Genomic DNA, 10,387 nt, shown 5'->3' with positions numbered 1-10,387 from the left:
GTCCCCTGCCTTCGCCCTAAGTCAGCTGGGAGAGGCTCCAGCAGACTCCCGTGACCCTGAGTTCGGGACTAAGCGGGTATGGAAAATGAATGAATGCATGAATGAATGTAAAGCACAGCACATATAAGAACAAAATCCAGCACATCGTACATTATGACCAAAATCAACCAGATCCACCGTGTTTTCTAATCGTGCCTGAACGATTCTACCTGCTGTAATTGACGCGGATCTCTCTCTCTCTCTCTCTCTCTCTCTCTCTCTCTCTCTCTCTCTCTCTCTCTCTCTCCCATGCGATCACCCAAACTCCCTTCGTAATTGACCAGTAGATCGCGATGGACGTAATGGGCACCCCTGGCATAGATGCTTGTGTAACATGGACATTGATGTACAGGACAGGGGGCTCCATCCTATCACCTCTCCTCTCCTCACTCTCTCCCTAAGCTCTCAAAACGATCTCCAAACTAAACGCTATCTAGTCTCAAACACTCCAAACTATAAACACTATCCAAAATCTAGTAATCCAAACTCTCTCCAAATCTCAATTGACTGCAACTCTCCTACAATAACCCCCATTTTGAATGGAGCCTGAGGGGTCTATATAAACCGTTAAAATATGAATTGCATATATATGTATATATATATATATATATATATATAATATATATATATATATATATATATATATATATATATATATATATATATATATATATATATATATATATATATATATATATATATATATATATACATATATATATATATATATATATGTATATATATATATATATATATATATATATATATATATATATATATATATGGTCCACTTTTCTGCTGCAGCTGGCCATTTTCCTTTTACACCGTCCAAATTTACAGCTCAGGGCGCTGGGACGAATTGCAAATTGTGTGCAGATACAGGCCTACACTTCAAATAATTATGAGAAAAATCCAACGTAAAGAGAGCACTTCCATTAGGAAATAGTCAACATGAAATTCCGTCTTCTACTGACACCTGCTGGTCAAATTTAATAGTTGCAAATATTGTGAACAAGTTGTCATCTAATTCTGATCCTAAACAATATGGCCATTCGAAGTGAAGTATTAAGACAATTAATCAGGTTTGTACTGCTTGATTGAACACATTCATCCCGTTGCAGTGCACTAAAACCCACTTCCCTTCAGGACCGTGTCAGCGAAGCCAAAACTTCCTTGAGTGACGCTGTTTCCCAGCATGCAATGCGAGCTAGCGATTCACAGTACTATTTCATCACAAACATGGATGTAAAAAATAAAGTAAAATGAAAAATGAAACTTCAGGAACACCAACCAATACAATGCAATACAAGCAGAACTGGGCCGAAGTTTTATATTATGTACACCATAATACAGCCTTCTGGTGGACAAGCCATTTAATCCGTGTCCTCCCATGGTACTTACGTGGGTGGAAGGTCATCGTAGGTGTCACGTGCTGGATGCTCGTCACTCCACCAATCGTTTGAGTTGGCGAGTGAACGAAAAAGTGAACAGTCTTAACAGAAGCTTGCTGCTGGAAATAATGCACTACAAGTGGATGTGATGCTCACTGAACCCGATTCAGACGACTCTCCCTCCACTTTTCTTGTTTTGTATGAGCATTTAAAAAAAACAACAACATAATAATATGGATTTTGACCATGTATGTTTTGGAGTTCATTGAAAGAGGTTAATAATAAAAGAAAAATAATATATATATATATATATATATATATATATATATATATATATATATATATATATATATATATATATATATATATATGTATGTATGTATGTATGTATATATATATATATATATATATATATATATATATATATATATATATATATATATATATATATAGTGTGTGTGTAACTTTAACTAACTTATCTATTTCTATCCATCGATCAAACTTACTATCTAGGGATCTTGATATTGTGTTGGCAGATGCATTATCACGTGTACATGTGGACTAGCTGCAAAATTCTTATTTCGGGGGAACTGAGGGTTTTCTTGTTTAGTTTTGTTTGTCGGTATGTTAATAGGGTTTGGTTCTTAAGGGAGGGGGTGTTATGACCCACGGGTGGGTCTAGGTGCCTCTATCTTTGTGTCTGTGTGTGTGTGAGAGAGTGGATGACGCCTTGCAGGTGCGGTCCTGGATGTCGGCTGCTGATTGGACGCGCCACGGCTGAGAAGGAGGAGCAGTCGAGCCAGCCTGACGGTCATCCCTCCTCCGCTCCCAAGTCTGCAGTTAGTCACTTCTGAAATGGTGTTAGAGCACGCAGCCGTAGGGGTGGGCTGCCATTTTCTTTGTCCCCTCTTTTCTCCTGTTTATTAAGTATGTAGGGAGGTTAGCCTTTCTGTATTTGGCTTCTCTTTCTTTCTTTAGTTAGTTCTTAAGGCGAGCTAGTTGGAGTTTGGTTTATTATTTTGGCCTGGGCCCACCCTGAAGCCTTTGCTGCCCACCGGTTAAGTTGTTTTGTTTATTTCATTTACTGATTCATAAATGTTTTTGTTGAAAACCGCCAACTGCCGTGAGAAATTAATGAGCCTTGGGAGTGGGGGACGGAACGTAACACAGAGTTTTCACCGTGACAGCAGGTTGAGCTCCTACCGTTTTACAAGTGACGTCGTCACGTTAGCCTGTTCCATCCCTGCTAAATTCTTTAAAGAACTACCGTTAGTAAACTTTTAAATTATAATACACTCTACACTAATTGTAATTTCCTGCCCGTGGTTCTATATTGCAACAGTTGACGGCTCATATCAGCAGATAAGCAGCAACAATCTGGGCATTGCGGGTGATTCATAAATATGTAATTTCTTATTAATTAGCCCATAAGTGTTGTACACCAGTGTGACACCAAATCCTTGTTGCTGACAGCAGTGAAGAAATGAGACTCTAGTGGTTCTGCACATTAGTATAAATAGAGTGATTCTCTATCATTACATCACAGGACGGCGGCACTCTGACAGATTCCATGAACCTGGAGACTGATGATCCAGACTCCGGTCCAGATGAGCCAACAGGCCATAGTGGAAACGGGTCAGAGCATGGACTGGCTGCTGAAAGGATCCAGGTAGGTGGCGCTGTCATCCCAAGTTGTGTGGTGTGGAGGATCAGGGCCAAAGTTCCAGATGCTCACAGATGTGACTGTGGATTCAGGAGGAGTGTTTGAAGGCTGGACTCCCAACAGTGATTGGCTGCTGAGGACCTCTCAATCACAATCAGGTTTTTTAGTGGCTGTGAGATTGAAAGTGAGATTGCATTGTCCAGGTAGGAGGACAGCAGTCAACCATGTTTCACCTCCAGTCAACACGCAGTGGTTCACATGAAGGTCCAAGAGGCCTACAGACCTACACTGAGTCTGGAAGTGGCAGTACAGTTGGATCATTGTCTTTGTTGTGTTGTTTGGTCATTGTGATCCAATGTAATGTGAGAGAAGGACGAGTGCAGTTATATTGGAGTGAGTTATTTAGAGTGTAATAGAAGTTATAATGCAGAGTCTGTTTTTATGAAATGTTCTATCACCTGGCATCCATCCATCCATCCATCCATCCATCCATCTTCTACTGCCGTATCTGGAGTCAGGTCTCGGGGGCAGCAGCCTCAGCAGAGACCCCCAGACTTCCCTGGACCCAGTCACCTCCTCCAGCTCCTCCAGTGGGACCCCAAGGCTTCCCAGTCCAGCCCAGAGACCTGGTCCCTCCAGCAGGGTCTCCTCCTGGTGGGACATGCCTGGAACACCTCCCCAGGGAGGCGTCCCAAACAAGACCCCGAGATGCTGGAACTCCTCCCCCTGAGGCAGGGCCTCCCCACTGACCCAGAGAGGGCAAACCACCTCATATCTTTCATTGATTTATCTGTTGGTGAATAATTATAATGTATCATTTATTTTATTTAAATTATATTTGAACTGAATTGGATTTGTTTGTAAAAGTGAGATTTATTTTCATTGATTCATGTGGTTTATGTTGAGACCGAGTGGAGAAGTGGGTATGGCCTACAGAAGGTTTGAGTACACAAGTTATTCAGATATGGAGAATCCCCATGGTAGGACTTCAGGAGATATATAATCAAAGTGTTAAAGCAGCAGAAATGAAATGTCAGTTGAGGTCAAGGTCACACAGGTTGTGATGGCTTTTATTGTCAGAATATTGAATCATTGAAATATAATGTTTGAGCTTGTAATAAAGTTTGGATGATATAACATAATCACATAAAATAAATGATCTGGTTTCCTTCTGATTCATTGACGTCCTTCTGAAATCTCCACACAAACATCTGGCAAGCATCAAAACCATGAATTATTTTGAGGGAAACTTCTTTTGTCTTACTTATGATTCAATAATGATTTGAGTTCCCATCACAGGTGTTGTGAATCACTTTATCTTTTCCACATGATTTCCTTATTTAAGATCATGAAGCAGAAATAAAGTCTCTTGAAAAGTATTTTTCACCTCCAAAATGAAGATGTTATAGAAGTCTGAAGTGAGAGCAGAGCAGTGTGTTGCTGATGTGTGGAACCTTCATGCTGAGATGTTCCAGCCGTGGATGATGAGAGCAGAAGCAGTGGTTGTGTTGCTGCTGCCTTCACTGAGCAGCTGCTCCAAGTCCTGCTTCTTCCACTGAGGATTCAGCTCCACCAGTGGCTTCTGGGACGTCTCTCCCAGTAACCACAGCAGCTTGTAGGGAGAAGCAGTCCGCCAGCCACCAGGCTGCACTGGGGTCAAAGGTCGTGACACGCCCACACAGTGTTGGTGCGTGCAGCTTGCTGTTTGGCTCCACTGGTTGTAGTTCTGTCAGCCACCAGTAGATGGAGCGCTCCTCTTCACTCTCCTCATCCTCACCACCACCTGCAAAGATAAGAAGAGACAGCAGGAGTCAGGACTCACGGTCCTTGAACGCATCATCACAGAGACGTTGACTGTTGATGGAGATGATGGAGTGACTGGTGAGAAGAAGCAGACTCTCAGTCACATGTCAAGTGTGGAACATGTGAAGGTCATGTGACCATGGAGTGTTGGACTGATACTGAGGCCTGATGAAGATGAACTGATCAATAATTGGGTGGTGAACTGAGAGAAGAAGCAGTTTGGCAGCAGATGTTGGATGAATGAGGAGCAGCTGGACGTCACCATCCTCCTCTCACACTGTGACTGGGAACACTGGACCTCTGCTGTGGGATCAACTGGCTTTGGTGCTGGAACCATCATCCAATGGTTCCAAACCAGTACTAACCTCACACTCTCCAGTTGATGGTCACTGCTGTAGACAAGATCCATCAGTGGCTCCTTCACTGATGACTCCTTCAGGGGGTTCTGACCCAGGTCCAGGTGTCTGAGGTGGGAGTCGTTGGACTTCAGAGCTGAGAGCAGCCAATCACAGCTGAGCTCTGACAAATTGCAGCCCCACAACCTGAACAGAGAATAAATGGATGGAGTTTATAATGATAGAGAGTTTTTCCTGGGTGTCATCACTTCAGCATCTGCAATCTGCAATCTGACCACTAGATGGGAGGATTTTACCCACTGTACCTTCAAGCCCAGTTTCATTCATTACTATCACAAACCAGTGTCTGCAAATTGAATTTCCAACAGCAGTAAAGTGCAAATCATGACGACAACAACAAGAGTGATAGAAGTTGTAGAGTGAAGAGGGTGAACTGACCTCAGAGTCTCCAGTTTACAGTCTGGACTCTGCAGAAAACCACTCAGCTCCTTAACTGATGAATCCTGAAGATAGTTCTCAGCCAGGTCCAGCTCTCTGAGGTGGGAGGGGTTGGACTTCAGAGCTGAGAGCAGCCAACCACAGCTGATCTATGACAACCTGCACCTCTCCAACCTGAATACGGAATAAATGATGGAGAGTGTCATTCACAGTTGGGTGTGCGCGCGCGCGCGTGTGTGTGTGTGTGTGCGTGCGTGAGTGCGTATGTGCGCAAACGTGTGTGTGTGTGTGTGTGTGTGTGTGTGTGTGTAATTTAAAACCAGTTTTACACATTTCTAATGGAATCAAAGTGAATTCCAACAAACTCAATTCAAAGTCATGACAACAATAACTGCAGCAGTTGTAGAGTGAAGAGGGTGAACTGACCTCAGAGCCTCCAGTTTACAGTCTGGACTCTGCAGAAAACCACTCAGCACCTTCACTGTTGAATCCAGAAGGCAGTTCCAACTCAGGTCCAGGTGTCTGAGTTGGGAGGGGTTGGACTTCAGAGCTGAGAGCAGCCAATCACAGCTGAGCTCTAACAAACTACATCTCCACAACCTGAATAGAGAAGAAATGATGGAGAGTTTTTCCAGGGTGTCATCACTCTGAAAATCAAAGTGAAATGTTGACTTCAGAATCTGACACTAAAGCAATCTGAAATCTGACCACTAGATGGTAGGATTTTACACACTGTACCTTTCCACCCAATTTCATATGCTTCAAACACAAAGCAGTGACTGCAAATTGAATTTCCAACAGCAGTGAAGTGAAAATCATGACAACAACAACAAGAGTGATAGAAGTTGTAGAGTGAAGAGGGTGAACTGACCTCAGAGTCTCCAGTTTACAGTCTGGACCCTGCAGAAAACCACTCAGAACCTTCACTAATGAATCCTGAAGGTGGTTCCAACTCAGGTCCAAGTGTCTGAGGTGGGAGGGGTTGGACTTCAGAGCTGAGAGCAGCCAATCACAGCTGAGCTTTGACAACCAGCAGTACTCCAACCTGAATAGAGAAGAAATGATGGAGAGTTTATAACGATGGAATTTTACCAGGGTGTCATCACTCTGAACATCAAAGTGAAACGTCGACTTCAGAATCTGCAACAAAAGCAGTCTGCAATCTGACCACTAGATGGGAGGATTTTACCCACTGTACCTTCAAGCCCAGTTTAGGGCGTGTTTTCATTGCCTCGCCTCACCACGGTTCGCCTCGGTACGATTGCGTTTTCATTGGCTCTGTGATTACGAGACCGTGGACGGAGTCAACACGGTAAAGCGGGACAATGTTTTCCCCAGTATTACTTCTGTGCGATACACAACAGCGCAGCGATGGACAAAGTAGAACAACAACAAAGTAGTTGTTTCATACCTGCTGCTCGGTCTGTGGTTGCTTTTCTGTTCAAGAAAGAACACTTTCCCTCACTGAAGTCACAGTTGATCATTTATGCAGCAACATTTATAATTTATTGTTTCGTTTTCCATGCGAGCAAATGTGTAGTTCAACCTTCATATTTTCACCAAAAGTAAACACGAGACGGATACAACGGGAAATAGCGTTTATTTAAAAACAAACAAACAGAAAAACAGACAGTAAACACGCCTCCTTATTTGAAATAGCTGCCCTCGCGAGCCAAGGACGACTTTGTTATATGCCGCGGTGTTTGAGGCTTCCTCGCGGCCAAGAGCCACGTCCTCTCGACGAATCAGTATTTCTTCTCTCCTCAAGACTCCTGGGGTTCCCTAGCTTACCGCGCCTCACGCAAGAGCAACTCGATTTGTTTTCTTTACCGAGCGCTTCGCCATTTGCCGTTTGTCGTTTTCGCGAATATGGTTGAACACACTCGCGACGTCGAGGGCATTCCCGGTTCGCCTGCCTCTCCCCAAAAGACGAAAGTAAACATGTATTGAAAAAGCTGTTTTCAAAAACTGTATACACATAAATGTATTTGTACAACACCAATAGTAGCTACTTGTATTCACAGTAAAATGTACCTGACACGGAAGTTCTGTGTCAAAGGAGTTGGCGTGGATGTCCGCTCTGACAGGGAACATCGACGCGGACACGGAGCCAATCCAGTGCCCTGCTCGTCGCTACGTCACCACTAAACTCGCTTCGTCTTGCTCGGACCCTGGGGGATTGAGGTACCAAAACAGCGCCCCCTACAACTGTGCGGCCAGTGCAAACACCCTAACACCATACCATGGCGAGGCGAGGTGAGGCAATGAAAACACGCCCTTTCATTCATTATCAAAAAAAAAGTGTCTGCAAATTGAATTTCCAACAGCAGTGAAGTGAAAATCATGACAACAACAACAAGAGTGATAGAAGTTGTAGAGTGAAGAGGGTGAACTGACCCCAGAGTCTCCAGTTTACAGTCTGGACTCTGCAGAAAACCCCACTGAGCTCCTTCACTGATGAATCCTTAAGGTCGTTCCAACTCAGGTTCAGCTCTCTGAGGTGGGAGGGGTTGGACTTCAGAGCTGAGAGCAGCCAATCACAGCTGAGCTTTGTCAACCAGCAGTTCTCCAGCCTGAATAAAGAATCAATATTTGATTTCTTCCATGGTGTAAATGTCATATTCAGAGTCATTTCTCCCTGTTGATGATCCAGATGTGCAGCTGTTGGGATCACTGAGTCATTCCCTCAAACGACTCATTGTGCCAGTGGGTTGTCAACACAATAACAACAGCAGTGTGTCAGTCAGTGTGCAGCCAATCAGCAGTGAAGATGGAAAATAATCAGTGAGTCCTTTGTGTGCTTGTGGCTGTTTTCAGTCATCAGAGTCTCGTTACAAGTCAAACACATTCAAAGGACAAGATGAAGAAATACTGCTGCACTATTAATCTGCCTCTAATGTTTCTTCACAGGATCTTCTGCTCAGTCATGTGACCTTCATCACCAATCAACAACTTCCATTGAGCTCCAAAGTGACTGGAGACATTTTCCACACTTTCTTCCACCATCCAAAGTCTTTTCTGGCTGCAGATTGTTGACATGAAAATATCAACAACATCCACTTTGTCTAGATGAGTCTTTAATATCTGCTTCAAAGTCTTCACACTGAGCAGCGTTACACACCAGTTGTCATCTGCTGACACACACTGTCCACCAGTAGAAAGCAGGAACTGACCTGAGAACTTCCAGTCTGCAGTTTGGACTCTGCAGTCCAGCACAGAGCAGCTTCACTCCAGGATCCCTCAGGAAGTTCTCACTCAGGTCCAGCAGTGTGAGGTGGGAGGGGCTGGACTGCAGAGCTGAAGACACCACTGCACACTGAAGCTCTGAGAGTTCACTGGATGAAGGAGAGCAGAGAGAGAAGTTGTGGTCGACATGTGAGATTCTAAAGACAGTGAAAGTGAATCAAGACTCATTAATGTCTGATCATCATCATCATCATCATCATCATCACCATCATCATGTAAATGGAGGGAAGTCCCGCGGTGGTGCAGCATGTGTTTACATCTGTGGTGCGTGGTGCCGGGACACTGCAGTGGTATGCAAACACTGTTCACCACTGGCACAGTTGATGATCATAAAGTGCCGTCCATTCTATCTGCCCTGGCAGTTTACTGCCATTTTGCTAGTTGCAGTTTACATCCCTCCCACCAACAACAGCAGTGAGAGGAACGCTGCACTCAATGAACTGTACCAGGCCATCAGTGATCAACAGACAGCAAACCCAAAAGCTTTACCATCCTCACTGGAGATTTTAGTCATGCTGACCTCAAGACTGTCCTTCCAAAAGTCCACCAGCATGTTGGATTTCCAACAAGGGGGGACAACGCTTTGTATGTGGAGGTGTTCCGAGGGAGGAGCAGGGCTCGTGCTCATGTGCGATCAATTCCACAAGGATTGGGACGCTCAAAGGAAATGGGTGTGCGTTTGTGCGTTCGCAACATTTTGAACATCCAGATTTTTTTGTTTCAGGATGAAATCCATGTACGTTTTTGTAAATGAAGCCCCAGGTCCTCAGTGTCTCCACTACAGTGTCCTCAGTGCAGCTTCACACTCCAGTGTGTTCCAGCCACTGAGTGTCAACATGTCCTGTTGTGACTGACAGTGTTGCTCTGATCTGCTGCTTCAACTCAACATGATGCTCAGTTGTGTGTAAAGTCACTGCAGCTTGGAGCTCCACTGGATCAGAGATCCTTCACTGGCGTCTCTTCGGACTCCAGTGCATCTTTGATCCAACTGCTGTTTTATTGTCTGCTGCCAAATGAAGGAAGGATGTGATGTGTTTGTGTGTTCAATGTGTTGATTGACTGTCTGCATGAATCCTTCACACTGAACAAAGCTCCTCATTCTGCCACTGTCACATCTTCATCTCCATCCTAGACTCCAGTGGAGCAGCTTCACTGCACTCACCATCCAACACAAAGCAGCTGAGTTAACCCTGTGTTGACAGCCTGCTGCTATAAGTCACCACTCAGTGTTTCCCTCATTGTTTTCTTGGAGACCTGCTGCCACAAGTGGATCTGCTGATGTTGATCCACCCTGTGACTGGAGGAGCTGCTGATATAGCAGAGTGGCTAACACCAAGAGCGCACGCGCACACACACACACTCATCATCTCCTCATTTTCACCTTCTTGCGTTCATATATTGGTTCTACACAGCAGTAGGTTGTTTATTGTCATAGAAGAGCCTTCAAACAT

This window comes from Nelusetta ayraudi, unplaced genomic scaffold, assembly GCF_046127955.1.
Source record: "Nelusetta ayraudi isolate G7.1 ecotype Tasmania unplaced genomic scaffold, CSIRO-AGI_Nayr_v1 ptg000069l, whole genome shotgun sequence".
NCBI lineage: Eukaryota > Metazoa > Chordata > Actinopteri > Tetraodontiformes > Monacanthidae > Nelusetta > Nelusetta ayraudi.
This window is presented reverse-complemented; position numbering follows the sequence as displayed.